Source organism: Saccopteryx bilineata, chromosome 2 (assembly GCF_036850765.1).
Source record: "Saccopteryx bilineata isolate mSacBil1 chromosome 2, mSacBil1_pri_phased_curated, whole genome shotgun sequence".
Taxonomy (NCBI): Eukaryota; Metazoa; Chordata; class Mammalia; order Chiroptera; family Emballonuridae; genus Saccopteryx; species Saccopteryx bilineata.
In genome coordinates this window covers 165,681,363-165,703,666 of record NC_089491.1, presented here as the reverse complement: position 1 = coordinate 165,703,666, position 22,304 = coordinate 165,681,363, and the positions used below count along the sequence as shown (strand labels likewise).

The 22,304-nt window shown below is 42.3% G+C and overlaps 1 protein-coding gene and 1 non-coding gene across 5 annotated transcripts in view; both read left to right on the top strand.

Annotated features, from left to right (window-relative positions):
• KCNAB1 (potassium voltage-gated channel subfamily A regulatory beta subunit 1) overlaps positions 1-22,304 on the top strand; it is a 490,010-nt gene that overhangs the window by 245,314 nt on the left and 222,392 nt on the right. The gene's annotated exons all lie outside the window — the stretch shown is intronic.
• TRNAD-AUC (transfer RNA aspartic acid (anticodon AUC)) lies at positions 3,793-3,868 on the top strand. Its single transcript has one exon. It is a non-coding gene; the product is annotated as a tRNA-Asp (tRNA).

Sequence of the window (22,304 nt, the reverse complement as noted above, 5' to 3'; positions counted from 1 at the left end):
CCGGAAGTCTTGCCCTCTGAGTGAAACCCCCTGCCCGCACTGAAAAGTTCCAGTGTTAGAATTAGCTCTCGCTCCCTTCCCATGTGCGGCTCCTTCAGGGCACTGGGGCGGCCCGAGATTCCGCTTTTTGGCCCACACAAAGGCCCCTTACTTTGCCCCTCTGTGGGTTAACATGGGCAGGCACTGCCGAGGCACTCGGAGGAATCTCTCGCTCACTATCTGCATGCGCAGACCAGGATATCAGACCTGCGGCCTCACCCTCTGAGTGAAACCCCCGCCCATACAGAAAAGTTCCAACGTTGGAATTAGTTCTCACTCCCTCCCCGTGTGCAGCTCTCCCAGGGCGCTGGGGCGGCTCGGAGGCTTTCAGCCCACACAAAGGCCTCTGACTCTGCCTCTCTGTGGGGTAACATGGGCGCAACCTCCCGAGGCTTTGGAAGAAATCTTTCGCCCACTATCTGCACGCGCCGACCAGGAGATTGGGTAAAATGGCTGCCCCGCTTGTCTTTCTTTGTCTGGGTTTGGCGCGAGTGTTAGCTGTATTGCCCGGGTTGTCACAGAAACAGCTTTTCCTTGGCTTGGATCTCAGTGCCACAGCCTGGTTCGGCCGTTTGTGCCGCAGCCTGGATCTATTCACCCCCTTTGCTTGCCTTAGTTTCTATATTCTCAGTTTTCAGTGAAAGCCGCCCTGTTTAGGTTAGTGAGGAAGGTGAAGCATTTCTTACTTCCTATTTCCTTCTGGGTTTGGTTATATATTTAGCCAATTTTTCGCTCGATCATACCTTTGGGTGTATTGCGAAACATCTGGAGGCTCCAAGGATAGGTTTTTCTGTTTCTGGTTGAAGATCTTGTTGAGTTTTGGGGGAGATTTATCGGTATCGCTTCTTACCCCGCCATTACTCTGATGTCATCTCCTCTCCTTCCATTTTAAATGATAGCCTTACTGGATAGAGAAGTCTTGGTTATAGGCTCTTGATTTGCATTACTTTGAATATTTCTTGCCATTCCCTTCTGGCCTCTAATGTTTCTGTTGAGAAGTCAGATATTATCCTTATTATGGCTTCTGTGAAGGTAACAGTCTGCTTTTCTTTTATAGCTTTTAGTATTCTTTCTTTATTGCTGAATTTTTGTATTTTAATTATGATGTGTCTTGATGTTGACCTTTTTGTGTTCATCCTTAATGAAACTCTTTGTGCTTCTTGAATTTGTTTGACTTTTCCTTGATCAATTTAGGGAAGTTTTCAGCTATGATTTCTTTAATCAGATTCTCTATCCCTTGTTCTTTCTTTTCTCCTTCAGGAACCCTTATGATGCAGATGTTATTTCTCGTCATGTTGTCACAGAGCTCTCTTAGAGTTTTCTCAGACTTTTTGAGCCTCTTCTTCTTTTTGCTGCTCTGCTTCTGTGTTTTTGCTTATCTTGTCCTCTAACTAGCTGATTTGATCCCCAGTTTCATCCATCCCGCTTTTAATTCCTTCTAGTGTTGTCTTTGTTTCTGATATTGTAATTTATTACTGATTTTTTTTATTATTTCAATGTCCTTTTTTATACTTGCCATCTCTTTATTTAGGTGCTTTTTATGTCCATTCATTGTCGCTCTATGATCTTTGAACATCCTAACAGTCATTATTTTAAACTCTGTATCTGGTAATTTGGTTATTTTCATCTCACTCAAATCTTTTTCTAGGGATTTCTCTTGTTTATTCATTTGGGTTGCATTTCTCTGCCTTCCCATTTTGTCTGTGTATAAGAAGGGTGTGGCCACAGGAGTCCAATTGATGTGGCCTTTGTGTTCCCTAGGTGTGGTCTGTCTGCAGGCTCGCCACCCCCTCTGCTGCTGCCTCAGGCATTCAGGCACAGGCACTGCCAGTGCCGGCCTGCTGTGGCAGTTGCTGCAGCTTCCGCCTAGCCTCTGCGGACAGGACTATGTTTGCATGTTCCAGCTGCAATCCTTGGCTGGCCTAGCCTCTGCACTGCTACTGATGTGGGACTGTGCTTATGAGCCTTGGCAGTAAGCGCTGGCCTGCCTTCGCTTGCCCCCACTGGTGGGACTGTGCTCCAGCATCCAGGCTGCAAGACTGTGCTTGCGTGCTGGGTGGATCCCTGTCAGGCCCATGCGGGAGTCTGTCTCTCTGCCTCCCCACTTCTCACTTAAAAAAAAATTAAATTTGTTATATTATTGATATATATGTGTGTGTGTGTGTGTGTGTGTGTGTGTGTGTGTGTGTGTGAAATCTAAAAAGAGCAATATTACAAGAAGTCACAAGCCCTGTGGGCAGGGCTGCACTCCTGTGTCTCAGCCAGTTCCCCGGCTTTCACCTTGCCCTTGTGGGCAGGACTGCAGGCAGGACTGCTCTCATGCACCTGGCCTACAACCATGGGTTGAACTGTTTTCATGCACCCCTTTTGCAGCCACAGCCACCCCTGACCTCCACCCCCACTCAGCGAGACTGTACTCATGCTGGGCCTCAGTTGCAGCTAGACCTGGCTTCTGCCCCTGTGGGCAGGACTGCACTTTCATGTCCCACCACTGCCTGCCTTCTGGCAAGCACTGAGCAGTGTGGGGGTGGCAATGCATCTCAGACCTTAGCACTCAATACTGTATCCCTGATGGCTCCCTGCTTCTAAGTGGTTGTTTGCTCTGAGTGCAGCAGGAGGGCTTCTTTTTGGCTGGTGTCTTGCTTCCCTTTGCTGGTATTGCTGGTTCCAGGAAAAATATTCACTTTAGATTTGGGTAGTGACTCAGCCCAGGGGTTAGGGTTGCTGTTCCTCCAAGTGTTTCTCCCTGTGCCTCCTAGATTACACTCTCTCCTGATACTCTGGTCCATTTAGCTCTCCACATCCCTCGGAGCTCCAGGTGACTGGTTGTGAAAGAGGTTTTCTGCACGGAAACTTTAAGATGAATTCTGGGTCTGAGAAATCTTTCTCTTTCTTGCAAACAGTATCCTGGCTTGTTTCACAGCTAACTACTGTCCATATGCCTCTTTTAGACTCTGGGGATATAGGCTGTGGCTTTGTTCCTAGGGCCCAGGACCCTCCCCTCTCTGCTAAACTTACCTCCTGCCACGGGAGTCCCTCTGGGCTGCCGCTTGCTCCCGGGAGCTGGGCAGCCCTCTCCATGTTTCTGCTTTTCCTACCAAGCTCAGTGTGCCTTCTTCAGTGATCCTTGGTTAAACAGTCCTCTTAGTTTAGTCCAAAGTTGGCTTTTCCAGATGATTGTTCTTAAAATTAAGTTGTAATCCACTTTGGTTTTGGGGGGTGGAAGTTGGTACGTCTGCCTACTCCATTGCCATCTTGCCACCTTGAATTTAACTCTTTTTGGCTGACTTTTTTTTTTTAACAGAGTGAGAAGAACAGAAAGGGACAGACAATAAAGGGTATAGATGAGGATGAGAAGCATCAATTCTTTTTTGCAGCTCCTTAGTTGTTCATTGATTGTTTTCTTATATGTGCCTGATGGGTTGGGGGGCTACAGCAGAGCGAGTGACTCCTTGCTCAAGCCAGCAACCTTGGGCTTCAAGGCAGCAACCTTTGGGCTCAAGCCAGCAACCATGGGGTCATGTCTATGATTCCACGCTCAAGCCAGCGACCCCACGCTCAAGCTGGTGAGCCCACACTCACGCCGGAGGAGCCTGTGCTCAAGCCAGAGACCTCAGGGTTTCGAACCTGGGTCTTCCACATCTCAGTCAGACACTCTTTCCACTGCGTCACTGCCTGGTCAGGCTGACTGACTTCTTAAAGAGATAATCAGAATTTATTTGAACCATAAATAATATTAGGATCAAAAATAAGGCCCTGGCCAGTTGGCTCAGCGGTAGAGCGTCGGCCTATCGTGCAGAGGACCTGGGTTTGATTCCCGGCCAGGGCACACAGGAGAAGCGCCCATTTGCTTCTCCACCCCTCTGCCGCGCTTTTCTCTCTGTCTCTCTCTTCCCCTCCCACAGCCAAGGCTCCATTGGAGCAAAGATGGCCTGGGTGCTGGGGATGGCTCTGTGGCCTCTGCCTCAGGCGCTAGAGTGGCTCTAGTCGCAGCATGGCGACGCCCCGGAGGGGCAGAGCATCGCCCCCTGGTGGGCAGAGCGTCGCCCCTGGTGGGCGTGCCGGGTGGATCCCGGTCGGGCGCATGCGGGAGTCTGTCTGACTGTCTCTCCCTGTTTCCAGCTTCAGAAAAATGAAAAATAAAATAAAATAAAATAAAAAATAAAAAGACCACTTTCTTTAGTAAAATCAAACTCTGCACTCTAAGATTGGAAAGGAAAAGAAATTCACCTTGTAGAAAAGACTGCTCAACTTCCCAGCCCTGATTCTTCTGTTTTCTCCTTCACTGCAAAGAACCACTTTCTTCTTGTGGAAGTTATCACAAGCTGCCACTGACTGACCACCCCACTACCTCCTTAACATTCTTGACTCCCATAGAACCACAGGTATACCTGTAATCGGCTTAACACTACAGTTGAAAAACTGGGAATATTTTAACAAGCCTTTACTAAGACCAGGGCAGTATATATCAATTAGAAGGCTCATTTAATATCGGCTAACAAGGTCTTAATCCCAAAGATTCTGCTTTAGTATACCTGGGACGATTCTGGGTGATTCTTCTTATTTATTTTTCTTAAGTGAAAAGCAGGAGGCAGAGAGACAGACCCCAGCATGTGCCCTGACTAGGAACCACCTGGCAAGCCCCGTATGGGGTGATGCTCTGCCCATCTGGAGCTGTTGCTCCATTGCTTGGCAACCAATCTATTTTAGTGCCTGAGGTGAGGTTATGGAGCAATCCTCAGCACCTGGGGCCAGGTCATGGCTGCTGGTGGGGAAGAGAGAGAAAGGAGAGGAGAAGGGGTGAAGAAGCAGAGGGTCGCTTCTCTTGTGTGCCCTGATCGGAAATTGAGCCCTGACTGAGAATTGAAATTGATACATCCACACACCAGGCCAACGCTCTACCACTAAGCCAACTGGCCAGGGCCAATTCTGGGTGATTCTAATCTTGTCCATGGACTATACTCTGAGAAATACTAGTTTACAGATTAAGATAATAATAAAAATAAAGATTAAAAAAATAAACTGAGAGAATAATATACAATGAAATAGTATCAGGTTACAAATTTATGCTCTGAGTCTCTGAGAACCCATCATATCCTATCTCCAGGTTTGGCTCTCTGTTCTCTTCTAATTCTAAACCTAGAAAGTGAGCTCCAGAAAAAGAGAGATGTGCCACAGGTCATTAAAAGACAAATAAATCTTACCAAGTTCACACAACTATTGAATATTAAACAAAAAGTTTTTTTGTCTGAATTTTTGCTTCTCCCATCTTATTTTGCTGGCTACCCCCAAATATTCTCCCTCCTCCATGATGAAATGAAAAGTCTACCTCTTGGGCATATACTAGCATATGCATGGTACCCCAGAAATATGGACCTTTCCTCCCAGAGGCCACATTCTAAGCAGGCTAAACAAACTAAAATCAAATTGCTCCTAGGCATACTTTTCCATAATAAAAAATAAGCTGCCTAAAATCTTCTCTGGAATGAGAAGTATAAATAAATAAATAGTATAATGTGTTTTATCATTTGTGCTTTAATTGCATGCTGTGTTCAGCAGGCAGTGGATCAGATTCAGAAAGCTTTGCAATTCTCCTTTTCCTAGTGACAAAAGGGGAAAACTAATTATATTAATAATGTTTGCTTGGGGGCTAAAGAAATAGATTGATGTTTTAGAAATAAGTATCCAGTGTTAAAGTTACTTTCTCATTTGGTTACTTTTTATTTTATTATGGTCCTTAATTCTCTAAGTTTATTATATCATTGAGCATGAAATATTCTTTGTTCAAGTCTAATCTTAACACAAGAAAAAAGATGCAAGTTTACTGAAACTCAAGAACCCTGGGATTTGAAATTATGAAACTTGAAAGCAGATTTATGGATGAGCAGCATGGTATTACCATTGTTAAAACATTATATTCTGACCTGCAAAACAAAAATGTTTTAGTCTGAATATGTTCTGTTTGAGATCCTTGGACTCAGGTAATGGAAGTGTTAAAAGCTGTATTATTACATTTTGCTGGAACAAATTCTGTTAGAATCAGGATTGATAAGCTGGCCTTCCTGCTAAATCAAGGCTTTAACCATTAGTTACTAAATAGTGAGGACAGTTGGTTGTGGTTGGGGCATTTGGGGAAAGTTTGAGACAGGAATCCTTTACTAACTGATTTAGAAGTACAGTGTTGGGGTCCTGGTGGTTGGCTCAGTGGATAGAGCATCAGCCTAGCATGTAGATGTCCCAGGCTCGATCCCCAGTCAGAGCACACAAGAGAAGTGGCCATCTGCTTCTTTTCCTCGTTGTCCCCCTTCTCTCTCTTTTCCCCTCCCACAGCCAGTGGCTCCATTGGTTCGAGTGTTGGCTTCCTGCACTGAAGATAGCTCGGTTGATTCGAGCATCAGCCCCATCTGGATCCCTGTTGAGGCATATGCAGGAATCCGTCTCTCTCTCTCCACTCCTCTCATTTAAAAAAAGAACAAAACACAAAAATTACAGTGTTGGAATGTTCTCTACCTACCCTAATTTGAACTAAAAACAAATAGAAGAGAAATGATCAATTCTGGCCTCTACATGAAAGAAGTAAAGGAAAAAATACAAAAAGGAAAATAAGTTGATGAGGATGTCTGTGTGCCTGAACAGAATCTCACACAGAGCTACCTGAATTGAAACAAATCACACTTGATTAAGCCTAATTTTTGGAACCATCTCATTGTTTTGAAGGAACAAATGGGAAGGGTGCAATCTTAAATGTCAAGCATTTATCCTACCTGAGATAACAGCAATGAATTCAGGCCTGCTGTGGTCTGATACGTACATTTTTCATGTTGATATAGCTAATTATATGGTCTGGGGTAATTACTAGGAAAAAGCTCTTATAGCAGACACCCGAACGGAAATCACAGATCAACTATAGTTTAGGCTCTAATTTCACTATTTGTGAACTAGTAGGAGAGAAACTCAGAGAAAATAATGTAATTTGTAGTATCCAAAGTGCTGATATGTATGTGGTCCATGATAAGCCATGATCACATGAAAGTCAATGAAGAAATCAATTAGCAGGAATGTTATCTCTCCAAACAAATAAGGAACAGATACATTTCACTAAGAAGAGTAGGGACTGGTAGAAAAAGACATAGAATTTGTCTTTGACCAAGATTTCAGTTCCAATCATGACATTGTCTCTTAAATGCTTTATAATCAGGAGAAATCATACTAAGCATCAATTTTCTTTCTTAAAAAAACAAAAACAAAACAGGTATAATAAGCCTCAGTGTTGGTGTGAGGAGTCAATGAAATATAATGATATATGTAAATATCTTATTCATGATAAGTGATCAATGCTAGCTATGACATTCACCAAAAATTAAGTAGTCAAATATGGAGTCCAAGAAAAATGCAGAAGTTGATTGATGTTATGAAACATGTTATTTTTTTCAGTTATAGCTCTTATATTAATTTAGCAGATGATTTTTAGACATTTTGCCTACCTGGTTCTGTTCTTATGCCACTGTCTAAAAACTTGTGTGATAGAATAAACTAAGCTCTCTTAATAAGATATTCAAAGAACACACAGAGAGAGAGAGAGGAAGAAGAAGAAAAACTTAAATGATATTTTCTTTTCAGAGTCTATATGGCATAAATATTTTAAAAAATAATAATCCTGAAGTAAGAAACATGTACATTTTACTCATAAGGTTAATAAAAAGTAACATGAATTTTAATGAGTTTAAAAGACAAATAAAAGTTTTTAAAGTTTAACCTCAAGTACTAGGTAAAATGTATGATTTAATATTCGGAATGTGACAAAGGAAACAGTAGAGATGAGAGGAACAGGGCGCCTAGCACTAAAATAGTCCCAGGAGAAATGAGATCTCAGGTCACAATGCACTAAGCTGAAAGTGAATGTTTCCACCCCTGGGAGTCAGGTCTGACAGGTGTGTTGATCTGTCAGTCTGACTGTTCTTGGTTTGAGGAAACCATCATTGTTGTGGGCCTGAGCTCTCTGCAGTCTTCTTAAGACTCTGAAAATCCCACCTCTGTCTTCCATGGATTTGTCATTGATGAGAATCTGATGCATTGGGAGGAGCTAGATAATCAGTAGGTGTGGGTTTCTTTGGTTTCATATTTTAAGAAACTCATTCATCAGTTAGCACATTATGTACAGAAATATAACCTTATAGCATTTATTGACTCTGTGAGGTTAGTTAAAACAGCACTTTTAAAGAATCTGGAAGCATTCAGCCTTAAGAAGCCCTTTTATAGACTCACATAATTAATGAGAGAGATTCTCCATCATTTCTGAATAGTATCTTTCTTGCAAACACGATTTTTTAGCTCTTCAAAATTAAGACCTTTAACTTTTCTCACAAGCTACATCTTTGTATACTTTAAACTACCTTGGTGCTTCTGTGAGATTTCCATGGGAAATTTTCAAAACGTTGTGTAGTGTGGCTCCCACAGGGCAGAAGCAATGAGATAAGAAACAGAGAGATCAGTTAGGAAGATTTTGTTCATTCTTCATTCTTTTTTTTATTCAAGTAGTGTATATGGACCATTTATCTACCTACCAAGGACCAGACGTTGTTTTAGACATCAGGGAGACAGGGAGAATGGGATACACTGGGCCCTGTCCTTGAGGTATAAGCAAACAAAAACAAATAACCACATTAATAAAAGAGTGTTTAGGGAATGATAAGAACTATAAAAGAAAAAAAACCCCAGGGTTGAGATTTTTAAAAAAGTCACAAGAGGAGACCTGTTTTATAAAATATAGTGATTAGGGTGGACTCTTTGAAGTTGTGATATATAAACAGAGAAATAAAAATGAGATAACTAAGAGTGGGTGGAAAAGCATCAAGACAAAGGGAACAGCATATGCAAAAGCCATGAGTTGGTAAAGAACTTGGCTTGGGAGAATGGCTTGGAGGGATGTAGAAGAAGAATCACAGCAGGCAAGGTGCTATTACAGCAGTCCAGGCAAGAATACTAGTGGTCATATTAGGGTGGTGGCAACAGAGATTCAGGGCAGATAGAGTTCAGATATATATTGGAGATGGAACTAACATTTCTTGCTGGTGAACTGGGAATGAGAAATTGAGAAACAATCTCCATGCTTTTTTTTTTTTTTTTTCCTGAAGTTGGAAACGGGGAAGCAGTCAGACAGACTTCCGCATACGCCTGCCCGGGATCCACCCGGCATGCCCACCAGGGGGCGATGCTCTGCCCATCCGGGGCATTGCTCTGTTGCAACCAGAGCCATTCTAGCACCTGAGGCAGAGGCCATAGAGCCATCCCCAGTGCCCGGGCCAACTTTGCTCCAATGGAGCCTTGGCTGCAGGAGGGGAAGAGAGAGACAGAGAGGAAGGAGAGGGGGAGGGGTGGAGAAGCAGATGGGCGCTTCTCCTGTGTGCCCTGGCCGGGAATCAAACCCGGGACTCCTGCATGCCAGGCCGACACTCTACCACTGAGCTAACTGGCCAGGGCCTCCATGCTTTTTGGTTTGAGTCATTGGAAGGATAATAGTATCATTTACAGAGTTGAAGAACAGGCTTTTTTTTGGGGGGGGGGGGGATTAAGTACTTGTTTCATTGTAGATGTGTAAGATTTGTGAAATCTCCATGACAAGTGGAACTATAAGACAGACAGTTATATAGTTATGTCTGAACTCAGAGGAGTGCTCTGATCAGAAGAAATAACTTTGGGAATCATCAACATAAATTCAATATTATTATTGAATCCATGGAAATGGATGTGATTTCCTATGAAGCATGTGTCTAAGATGGAGTCTCCTCTGAGGCTTAAAAATTAGTATTTATGAAGAGTCTTTCCATTCTCCTGGATCTTCCAAACTATCCTTTGGACTGTCAGGACTCTGACTCTGTTATGATTCCCTGACCTGAAGGCAGAATTACTGTTATTAGATGATACTATCAGCTTAGCCTTAGATTGAAGAATATTATGAGAAACCATGCAAAGAACTCTTATTTATTATATCACACCACGGTTATAAACTAGCATCTAATGAAAAGGGATACAGACTTAAGATATATTTTGTTTTGGCCAGCATAGTGATTCTGAATTTTTTAATTGTATTGTTTATGCTAGACAAGCATGCATTTTGTAAGTAGCCACAGTCTCCATCACTCTCTATTGCATATCTGGCTGCCATTCTCATTTTTGTTTCCTGCCTGGCCCCATAGAGGCAGTATTTGAGATTGTATAGCCTGCTTTTGCATAGTATGGTGACAATGATAATGATGTTAATATTGATGACAATATGGTAAAAAAAAATAATGGTGGTAATGAAATTTCTTACATGTACTCCATAGGTCAGACATTGTTCTGAGCACTTTATATCTACTTACTGATTTAAACTTCATAATAACCCAATGACCCTATGAGGGAGCTGATATTTTCCTTATTTTACAGATGAGGAAAAGTAAGTAACTACCGCGTGGTCATGCAGCTCCTGAACTCTTCCACACGTCATTATACTACACCAAATAGTAGAAATGGTAAACAGTTCTAGAGGCTCTACCTAATTTGTTTTTGTGAGATTGTTTGGGGGCAAGTGGAAGAAAACAAAAGTAGACAAGTCTTGAAGGAGCACATTTATGTCATGCTCTAGCTAATGTTGAGACTACAACAGAAAGTGCCTGTCCAGTCTCTGGTTCAGAATCACACTGGATACCGACCTATTAAGAGTACACTATAATCCCACAGGAGGCCAGAGAAAGCTCCTTGTTTGAACACCTTTGATTTCCTTTTAGTGAGGAAAAGAGTAGCACGGAGACAGTTGTTTGTGACCTTATACCCCACTGTGTCTGCTTTAAACTCTCCAGCTTCTTGTCTTTGTTTTTCTTCAATTTTCATTTTCTACTGAGTTCTTTTCTCCTCTCAGTAATTTCTTTGTCTCCCTGTTATAAACTGAGCCCTACTGGTGTTGGCTTAAACAATTTCTAATTTTTTCCTTATCTCAAGCCAAGGATCATTTGGAATTTTGTTCATCTTTATCAAACAATTTTCAAAATGCCAAGCTCAATGTTCTATTTTACATGTACCAACATTTGGGTGCTTATCTTGTTATTTTTACAATATTGTTACCTGTATCTGCCAGCATTTTATTCTGAAAACACTTAGTAGACAGTGCCCATGTTGGGATAGTCAGAGTTTGGTTCAGTGCTGAGCACACCTGAGAGAAAGCAGGGTTTTTGTTTTTTGTTTTAAATAAATAAGATAAAAAAGCTAAATTAATCAAACAGGTATGCATGAGAGGTGATTTTCTTCATGGCAGAAAATTCTTCTTGAGAAAGAATGGTTCTTAATATGTTTAGATTTTTGTTTATAGAACATTTACTTGAGAAAGTTGAGTGAGGAATACTGGAATCTGAATTGCTTCATAGCCATTGCCTCCTGATGAGAACAAGAAAAAAAAGTAAAGCCTTTCTGATATATAGACATAAGACAATGAAGGTGCATGTTTTGATTCATCAAAATTTTCAGGAAAACATTGTGTATGTAGTGCCAGGAACCATGTATCACAAATTCCACTAAAGAATTCAGTACAACTTGGTCGAATAAGAGAATTCCTAGTCCCTGCCCTGCCCCTGGCACTGGGGTCAATGCTGGGGGAAGTGCTGACAGCTGCTGTCTCTGCCATCACCCAGCAGTGGGGGGGGAAGGTGGAGACAGGGACTCAGCAGTTGGGACACTGTGTTAAAGGTTCTGTATGTGATATGTCGGGGTGCCAAAGAAGGCTCTGAGTGAAAGAATAGAATCCAACAAACAAATTCGCAGGTCTTGGGGTGGAGGAACGACATATTTGTAATCACCCTGCATTTAAAGGAAATCAAAATCTGAGCTAATCTGACTCCGAAGAAGAGTCTGAAGTTCTTTAGGAAATCTCAAAGCAGACATAACAGTGCTATTGTTATTCTCTTAGTTGGCAACACTGAGTTTATCTTGTGAGCCGGGTGAGGTAAGCCAAGAAAGCAAACAGGATCCTACGGAAAAGGAGAGTCCGGGCTAAGCAGACAGCTCGGTGAGAAGGGAGGGTTCAACATCCCAGGAGCGCGTGGGCTTCTACGGAAGAGAATGGCGTGATGGAGATGCGCGGGAGCAGATGTCAGCTTTCCACAGGCGCCCATGGTGTGCTGGGCGTCAGCCAGTCTCTCAGCAGCCACCTGACGTTAATCAAACTTCAGTTTAGCTCTAATTTAGCACTTACTGTATCCTATTATTCACTGCAACCTGGTTGCCTTTTACTTTTTAATCCTTTTTTGGGGTTCAACTGGTAGGACAAACATCTGGACTCAGAGAGTTTCTTCCCTCCTGTTTAAAGGTGGAGGGGCCACAGTGGTGGGTTATGGCAGAAGCTCCCCTCACTCTGTAGCTCCCTCACTCTACCCTCCTGCCACATGAGTTCTGACATGGGTAAGAATCTTGCCCCATCCCCTGTGCTGTGCAAGAGCTTCTGCATTCTTTCATCTCTATCTGAGGTTAATTTTATCTATTTTGCTCTTCATTCCAGTGGATGTGTGAAACAATCTTGGGCAATTTAGGGTCTTTCCCTGCCCTTCTTCTGGGCCTGGGCCTCTGTCCTGGGGGAATGTCTCAGCTCCAAGGTGAGTGTGGGTTGGGTGGCCCTCCCTCCCATTCAGCCTAGAGTCCCCATCCAAATAGGTTCCACCCCACACTGTTCCATCGTGCCCCACCACCACCCCCCGGCTGGCTCTGCTCTCTCCAGCCCAGGGCATGTTCTGTGACTCTCAGCGTTGAGCTGGGGCTGCAAGGAACTCTGTGAGGCTGGCTCAGGTTCATCTGCTAGGCTTCCTATTCAGCTTCTTCAGCTCAAGTCCACAGTGAGGCTCAGGGAACCAGGGCTTAGGGGACATTGCTGCCTCCCTGGGCCACACTTCTGTCCTCAGACTCACTGTCCCCTGACCTATCTGGAGTAACCACCAATAACACCTCTTGGGGACTCTTCCCTCCCACTCAGAGTCTATTATTGTCCACAGGCTGGGAGGATGGCACTTTTATTATGAGCCAGGCAGTGTGCTAGGTTCCTAACACACAAGGATGAGTCTGACCATGACCCTGGTCTCAAGGAGCTCACAGACAAGGAATACATTATTATGATAAATGTTGTAGACTATATTAGTTGTCTATTGCTGTGTAGTTTAAATTTAGTAGTTTAAAACCATGTAATGCTGGTGGCCGAGGCCAGGCAGGTCCACAGTGGATTCGGGCAGATGGTAGAGAAGCTGCAGAGCCAGAAAGCATTGGGCCATTCCCGTTTAATAGAGTCTTGCAATGGTGGATGAGCAAACTGGCAGGAGAAAACTGCTTCTCAGGCAAACAAACAGCAAAAACAGACCCTCACAGTGGCAGGCAGGCAGGCAATCCGCCATCCAATCCACCCTGAGAGCAAGTGCCCATAGCCTTACACAGACTATCCACAATGGTGTTGCTATGTGCTCACGCACTAACCAAGCAAAGTGCTTATAGCTGGTAAACAAGCAAGCAAGCCTAACACAGATATTTTCCCAACATTCCACCCCTTTAGGGCTGCTTGCCTCACAATCTATGTGACAGGTATCTTCTGTGATGGTCCCTGTGTGAGGAGTGAGGTACATTACAGAAACAGATTACAGCAACAGCACAAATTATACAATAGTTACAAAGGTGTCCTTCACAATGTATCCCTGAGCACTCTGCCCAGGACATTAACTGGAGGCCTACCTCTATCCCCCTTCCCTATGGTAGATGGAAGGGTCTGTATAGTCCAGGGCCATGTCCACTGAAACAGTACAGTTTCCTTGGTGCATCTCTGCAACTGGGTGAGGGCAGCTTCCCAGTGCAGGAGGGCCTCCACAGTTGCCACGCTTCTCATCAAGGTCTCTGATAGTACTGTCCACAAGCAGCATGTCTATCCAGTAAAGGAGCTGGTGCCCTCCTCTGGTCACATACCAAGAGTCCATTATACCACTAATGATCAGTCCATGATAGACAGCCCAACTGTCTGTGCAAATCACCAAGATAAATGTCCATTTTAGGCAATTAGCTCTTCATTAATGGACCTCAGTGACTTTCCATAAGCACTCTGTTCATTGTCACAAGCCCCATCCAAAACCCTCAGCAAGCTCACAGGTCCTGTTGGAGTCAAACACATTCAAGGCCTGTGTTTCCTTGATAGTTCTCTTAGCTGCTGCTGCTGTAAAAAAAAAAAAGCACCTATTACCTTTCAAGGCCAACACCTGCTGCACATTAGAAGTGGATCGCCAATTTCACATGGGGCCTCTGACCCCCACCTGTCCCTGTTGAATAGGTCCCTCACCCTTCTCCCTATTCAAACTGGGACAATGGGTCTGGGGGGGGTATCTTCCTCTTTCACAGCTGTCTCCAAAAAGTAATCTTGCAATCATGCAACCCAAATGCCAGCCATTTTCTTGGCAGCTGCCAGGGCTGCCCATCTTCCTGCTTTTTTCAGTGGCTGGAACCTCTGTTCCAGCTCAAGCTACTGCCAAAGCACTAACAGAACTTTATTAAGCTTGCCATCTAATTTTTCCCTATCTGCCCCAGCTGCAATAAAATCTACCCACACCTGTGTTCAGGAAACCTTCACAGGTGGCAGCCCTCATAGCCTTATGGTTTATCTTTGTTCCAGAGAGCATGATGCTATCCAACCCTATGTCCCACAACTGCAGAAACCAGGTTGCCAGGGACTCAGTCGGTTTCTGCCTGATTGTGCCCCCAACTCCATCAGCTCTGCCTGGGTGTAGGCCTGGACCACAGGGGGCTGTGTCTGCCCCTGAGGGACTCTTGGTTGCTGGGTTTTTACCTTCTGGGAGATCACTGTCTGAGTCTGAGTTTGCAGGCAGCAGTTGAAGCTCCAATTTCTTCCTTTCAGAAGAGAAGGAGTTGCAAACACCTGCTCCTGCTAATTTAGAGCCACTCTGCTGGCATGAATGCAGCTCTGTCTTGAGCTTTGACTCCTGTGGCTGCTGGCTCTTGGCCTGAAGCTAAACTTGAGCTCTTGAACCCGCAGTTGTTCTCCAACACCTGTCACTGCCAGCATTCCCCTTCCAGGGCAAATTGCAACTTGCAAACCCATAATTCCTTCTCCAGGGGCTGTTCCAGTTCCAGGCGCTATCGGTGCTCAGCCTGCATCTCACACTGCAGCCTTCAAACTCAGTCAGCCTCCTTCTTCAGCACTCACTCCAGTTCATGTTGTCACTGGTTCTCAGCCTGTAGCTTGACCTGCAGTTCTCAGACCTGCAGCTCTTTCTGCAGTGACTGTTTCAGCTCATGCTGTTGTTGCTGCTAGGTCTGCAGCTCACCCTAGAGCTTTCAACTTCAGACAGCTCCTCACACAGAGCTCTCAGCTTCTTCTTCTGGAGCTGTGAAAAACACCCAGCTCGCAGCCCCCAAAAGAACAGCCATAAAGAACATACACTAGGGAACAAGAACCGCTCCTCTACTCCACCCTTCAAGGGTGTCAGCAGCTCCATACCAACCTGATCCAAATCCTGCCCACTACACCAGATGTAATGCTGGTGGCCAAGGCCAGGCAGGTCCACATTGGAGTTGGGCAGACAGTAGAGAAAGTACAGAGCCAAAAAGCATTGGGCCATTCCATTTAATAGAGTCTCGCAATGGCAGATGAGCAAACTGGCAGGGGAAAATCGCTTCTCAGGCAAACGAACAGCAAAAATGGCCCCTCATAGTGGCAGGCAGGCAATCCGCCATCTAATCCATCCTGAGAGCAAGCGCCCATAGCCTTACATAGACTGTCCACACGTGGCACTGCCACATGCTCATGCACTAATGGTAAACCAGTGAGCAAACCTAACACAGCCATTTTCCCAACAAACCATATTTTATGTCAAAGTTCCTTGGGATCAGACATCCAGGTATGGCTCAGCTGGGTCCTCTGGCTCAGGGAACTCATGAGCCGACAGTGCTGGGCTGAGCAGCAGTCCTCTCAAGACTCAGCCTGGGTAAGAGTCACTTCCAAACTCACTCATCTTAATACTCGTAGGCTACAGAATATGATGGTTACTTGCTGGCTATCAGCCAGAGGCCTCCATCAGCACCCTCTAATGGGCCTTTCTGTGGAGCAGCTTATGATATGGAGGCTGGCTTCCATCAGAAAGAACAAGCTAGAGAGCAAGAGAGAGAAGGAGGCAGTTATGGTGGTTTGTTACCTAGTCTTGGAAGTGACATCCCATCACATTCATCATTTTATATTTATTAGAAGTCAGACATTGGGTCCAGCCCATGCTCAAAGGGAGGGAGTCATACAAGGTATAAACACTTGGAAATAAGGATCACTGGGAGATATGAGAAGATGCCTACCATGGGGGTGTTGCCATAATGTCTTTTAAAACATTTAAGCCTCAAATCACCTGGCCCAAAGATAGTAAGTTAAAAAGATCAATTACCCTTAGGAAGCAGTGAGGAAGGCAGGCAAGAACACTTAGGAAGCATTAGAATGAAACCCCAAAGATAGAATAAAGGTAGTTCATTATTTCTATTTCCTGACATTGCCGAATTTTTCATCTCAGTTTCAGACTCCATTCAAGAATTGAGATAACCTCACCAACTCTGTTTAACAGCATATCCTTTTCACTCAATCCCCAAAATGACCAGTGTCAGTGAGGAAAGTAGAGATTATTCAACCAGATACTCAATACTCAGTTTAACATTCATCTCTATTTAGTTCTAGAAAAAAAAAAAAGACACTACAACTTGTGGTGTATTTACTTTGACGCAGTATCTTTTGTATTCAAATTTCCAACAGGTGAAACCTCTGACTTTAAGAATACTAGTTCTCACACGATATCCAAATGAAAGATTTCCATTCAAGAATTGAGCCATGAGTCTGGTTATTATTCATTCATTGTGTCAGAGGAGGGAAAGATTGAAGGCATTCCTAATCAGCTATCTTGGAGTAATGCCTCTGAAAGGATGTCGATTGGTATCTCAGTATCAGTTAGATGTTAGATGTATTTATAGGAGACTCATGTTTCATTCTAAAAGGTTAATAATAGATCGTACAAACAGATTCTGCAGTACAATTTATTTAAGATTTCTAAGACTGTGCCATCATTTTAAAAGAAACATATGCAGAATGGAAAAACTAAATATTTTATACAGAATGCATGATTTATTACCAAAGAATCTATAATTTTTATTCATATAAGTTGCCAGCATTAAAATGAGACCCACATCTTAGATCTAATTCATCAAACAATCATTAATGCAGAGGCACTTGAAAACCCTTTGAGGGGTAGGTCACAGACAATAAAGACTAAGGTGGAGGAGATGTCCGCACTGCCTGGTCAGCTTCCTTATTCATGGTCAATGCTGTACTTGCCTTCTTGCAAAACAATTAGCCCTGCATTTGTTGACCTACCTTAAAAGCCTTTGTTAACTGCAATACTGTAGCAAATTAGATTTTTTAGTAATCATATAAAATAAAGTAAAATCATATTTACTCTATAAACTTAGAATATTTTTGCTAATTTTATCAAAGAGTAAATTTATGACCATAATCAAAATTCAGTTTGGTAGTAATGCACATACATGTCTTTTGATATTCACATGCAATCACATTTGAGAAATTTGACTTTAAACCCTCAGAGCCCCAATTATTATATTATTATTTTATTATTCTAAAATGTTTAAAATTTCATACTACAAAAATTGTTACCCCAAGTTAGAGATCAATGAGGAAGAAAAACACAGGAACCTGTCTTAATACATCACTTATTGAAGGTGAACATGAACATGAAAACTTTCATTCTGCAAAATGAGTATCTGCAGGAAACACATCAGATAAAGCTAAGGTAGTAACCACAAAAAATAACCTAAACTCTGCTTTCATTTAAAAAATATAACAATTTATTCAAGAACTCATTTAAAGTTGTTTGTATAACTCTTTTGACCTCTCCAGGGGCCAGGATTACCTGCCCAGGTTGCTGACAGCACAATGGAATTACAGAGGGACCAGGTGACATCAGCAGTCAGGCACTAATTAAAACTAACTCTTTGATTTTCACTTGCTGCCTTTTGTAATCCCAAGAGGTGCCTCATTTTCAAATTTAGGAAGTAAGCAACTCTTATAGTTCTTCTCTCTTGTGTAAATAACGCAACAAAATGCAGCACAAGTCAAATCTGCAATTAACTTGGGGATTTATCATCCCTGGCCCCATAGAGTACATACATGTTAGGATAGCTGCACAAGTTTCTGCAGAAATGTCTTTTACCAGATTAAAAAATAAGGGCTTAAAGAGTAATATTTTTCTGGATTTTCAAGTAATGATATAATGCTAGAGCTAGGACTAGGATAGAGGGGAACCATGGTATCAGAAGCAAGTCACAAGAAGTATTTTTTTATCTAACAGCTTGGTCTTCTCAAGTTAGAGCAATAGGGAGCTCCTTAAACTGCCTACTCATTTGGCAGAATGCCTGAGGGTGTTATGATGTGATGTAGTGGGTGTTTTATTTGAGACAGCTAAGTAAAAGAAACAAACAAAGTCTCTATGGCCAAAGTCATAAAATACGAGTGTATACATAAACATGTACTCATCTCTCTCTCTCTCTCTCTCTCTCTCACTCACACACACACACACACACACACACACACACACGCAGCGTGCACACCATTGTTCTGAAGACTCTGGGTTCTGCTAGCAGGCTTGTATAAATGCATGCTGCCTCGATAAAAATGTTGAAAGTGCCCACAGGGAATCTTTCAGCTGGTCTGAGAAGAAGCTGGTGCTCCAATGAATGGGAATTTTCAAGTGGAGACCTGAGCAGGAAAGGAAGTCATAGTGTTTGAGCTATAGGGGTAATATTCTTTTCAATGAGACCCTCATGAATTCCATATTTAGTTTTCTGTAGAACAGCGCAATATATTACAACCCTAGTGACTCTCCATTGGGTGTAAAGAACAGATCTTTGCTGTTTTCTCTTTTATGCAATGTCACTTATTAAAACATCATCAAAGCTTACCTGGTGTTCACAGTACTGTCTGATACTTTTTAATTAATAAATTATAAGACATTTTAGAGCAGCACTTTCCAATAAAAATATGTAATTTAAAATATCTTAGTAGCCATGTTAAGAAATGTTAAAAAAAAACAGGTGAAATTCATTTCAATAATATATTTTATTTAATCCTTTATATCCATAATATTATCATTTTTATATATAGTGGATATAGTGATGATCCCCTGTATCCATATTACCATTTGAAATGAAAATAAGTATTAATAAGATTTTTTACATTTTTATACTAAATCTTAAAAATTTGATATTTTAAACTTAAAACACTCAATTGGGATGTTAAATTTTCATCAGAAATACTTAATCTGTATTTAGGTTTCATAAAATTTATCGCTAAAAGATTAGAGTCATATTTACAAGTTGTTCTAGTCATACTTAAAATAATTAAAGTAAATTTTAAAATTTAAATTAATTAAAATGAAATAACTTTAATCAATTGCACTAGTTACAATAGCACATGTGGCAGGTAGCCACCAAATTAGACAGCACAGGCTTAGAACAATGAATTTTTGAACCACCACGCATCTCCTTGGGGATGGGTTTATTTTAAAGGATTAGAACTTTCCGCAAAATGAGATTTGTGAATTTTTCTTGGTTGTTCCACATCATCACTCCACCTAAATCAAACCAACAACAAAGACAAAAAACTAAGGTCCTGACATGATTTTGGTTGGTCTTTTCCCCCTCTATCAACCAGCAGCTGTCCAGAGTGATATAAACTCCATTTCTCTTATGGAGCCTGTATGGTGGGAGGGAGGGAATCAGGTTCTGGGATCTCGCTAAGAGCAGGACAGCAGAGAAGCCAGAGCAGAAGCCCAGTGCAGGAACCCAGAGCAGGAGCCAGGGGAAGCTGACACCCCATTCACCTTACCGTGTCCTCATCTCCCGCCATGCTGTTCCACTCCCCTCTCTCCTTTGCCTCCCAGTCATTGCAAGCCAGTGTGCAGCAGCTTGGACCTCTACAATTTCCTTGGGAGCTCCTTGGGAAAAGCTAGTGGTTTTTCACAAATTAGAAAACACTGCATATGCCTGTGAAAAGAATTATAATCAGTTATTTTTTATGTTTTTTTTTTTCTTTTTTTGAAAAGTGAGCTTGAGCTAAACTGGCCATTGGGTGAGACTTCCAGCCCCCTTTCTTCCAACCTGTGTGGCCTCAGACAAGAAAACACAGCTTAGTTTCCCCATTCAGTAAACATGGTTTTGATGAGGATAAAATGAAATTGTATAAAGTATTTACAGCATCTGTCAGGGAGTGTGGTGGGTGAAAAGTCCTCAAGAAGAAGTAGAGCTTATTGTTATTGTTTTAGACTACAGAGGCATCACATTTATCAACAAACAGTTATATAATCCCTATGTATAACCTATGAGCCTACAGTGTTCAAAAGAAAACATGCCTTGTATGATTTTTCAAAAAAAATATTTATTTTGAAATAAACCTTGGACTGATTTTCTGTGAATGTGTCTGGCAGCAGCACCATTCAGTTTTCTGGGAAGGAGTATACATTACCTTCAGACTTCCTTTTGAAGCTGAATTGTTTGCATCATTTTGTTGGTATGCATTAAAAATGAATGCCCTTCCTATTGCAGAAAAAGAGTACAAATTATGCCAGTAATCACTCATCTGCTTTTCATTATGAACTCATGACTTTTTCCTTACTCTTTCCCAGTTACTCATTTCCTCAGCTCCCTTACCAACACCCTGTTGTATGGCAGGCCTCAGGGCATGGCTCAGAAGGAACATCAGAGGCCAAGCTTTCATGGCTCTAAGAGAATTTGCAATGACCTTACATCTTGTTCATCCTCTCCCATAACCTATTGCTGTTGGATTTTAAGGGATTTCAAAAGGTGAAGAAGCCCCATGAAAAAGCTATGATTTTCTTTTAGCTCACCAGTTTATATCAGTGACCACTGACAGACTCAGGATTAGAAAGGTCAGTGACTTTCAACCAGGAGCCAAGAGAACAAAAATGAGCAAGAACACTAGGAAAAGGACAAATGGTTTTCTTATGTAACATTAAGGAAATGCTCGCCATGGTGTGTATACATCATTATGTGAATTTATGCCACCTGCAAATGATCAGATAAGATAGACGGTGCAGATCCCCATGTCCTGCAGTACTGAGAGTATGTCATTATAGATTCTATTTTTTTATTATTGATTTTAATGAGAGAGGAACTTGGGGGGGAGAGGGAGAGAGAGAGAGAGGGAAAGAGAGAGAGAGAGAGAGAGAGAGAGAGGAACATCAAGCCATTCTTGTATGTGACAGGGGATCAAAACAGCGACCTCTGCGCTTTGGGACAATGCTCCATCCAACCAGGCTACCCAGCCAGGGCTAGATTCTGGTTTTTGAGCAATACTCTGAAATACTTAACCAATATTTAGCTGTAATAAACTTTCTTTAGGTTTGTCATATTTTGAGAAAATTCCAAGTTTGTATCCTATCCTCCCACATGCTGATGGTGACCTTGAGGAAGTCCTAGTACTTCATTAAAGCTTCAGTTTCTTCATTTGTCAATGAGCATCAATATGTGAGGATTAAACAAGATAACAACTATGGTTTTCTAGAGCTATTCTTGTCTTCAAGTATTTGATATTAATTATATATATGTATATATGATATATAATTTTATTTAATCACATGAGAAAATGTTCATAATACATTGCTAAATGGAAAGGGTAGATTATTATTACTCATAAGAAAACCTAAATGCTGTAATTAGATATTCACATCATTGTATCCAGCCTGATTTTCTTTCTTGGGCTCTAGATTTGCACAGTCAATTGCCCATTTGACATCTCCACTTGGATCTCAAACTTTGCATACCCTACACACCAAACTCCTTATCCTCTCACCTCCACCCACCCTGCCTTTCCTCCAGCACTCCCCATCTGTTCAATTACAGTTCATGTCCTCCATCTTTCAGGTCGCAAACACCAAAACATTGTAGTCATTATTGACTCTTCTTTTTTCTCTTCTGCTCCCACATCTAACCTGACAGCAAATTCTATTGTCTCCTCCTTTAAGATAAACCCTAATTTCAACTGTTCCTCACCTTCTCCACTGCTTGCATCCAAGTGAGGCTTTCTTTTCTCCCACGTGGTATTGTCATGGACTCCTACTTGGTCTCACTGTTGCTGCTGCCCTTGAATAGCCTACATGCAACACAGCAGCCAGGGGGCTCCTTTGAAACCCTAA